The sequence below is a fragment of the Penaeus monodon genome, chromosome 29 (assembly GCF_015228065.2).
Source record: "Penaeus monodon isolate SGIC_2016 chromosome 29, NSTDA_Pmon_1, whole genome shotgun sequence".
NCBI lineage: Eukaryota > Metazoa > Arthropoda > Malacostraca > Decapoda > Penaeidae > Penaeus > Penaeus monodon.
The window spans coordinates 22,594,459-22,594,753 of NC_051414.1; positions in this window are offsets into that span (position 1 = coordinate 22,594,459).

A 295-nucleotide genomic window follows, 5' to 3' on the forward strand; every position below is an offset into this window, starting at 1 on the left:
CTATTAACAGCCCCCAGCCCTGTCTCTCCCTTCACCCCCCCCCCCCCCCCAACAATTCTACATTCCCTGCCGACCAATCCCTACGCTAGTAGGAACAAAATGTCTACACTTAGCACCTACAGTTCATATTCTCTACAAATTAGGGAGTAAACACGCTACCGTCAGTACGCCAACCAAAAAGAAAAAAATAACAGTGACACAGACCGGATGCAAAAAAAAATGTTGATTTACGTCATCTAACATTAAGAGCATCATACGTCAAGGTTTAAGGGAAAACCGCAGTCCAGTTGCTATG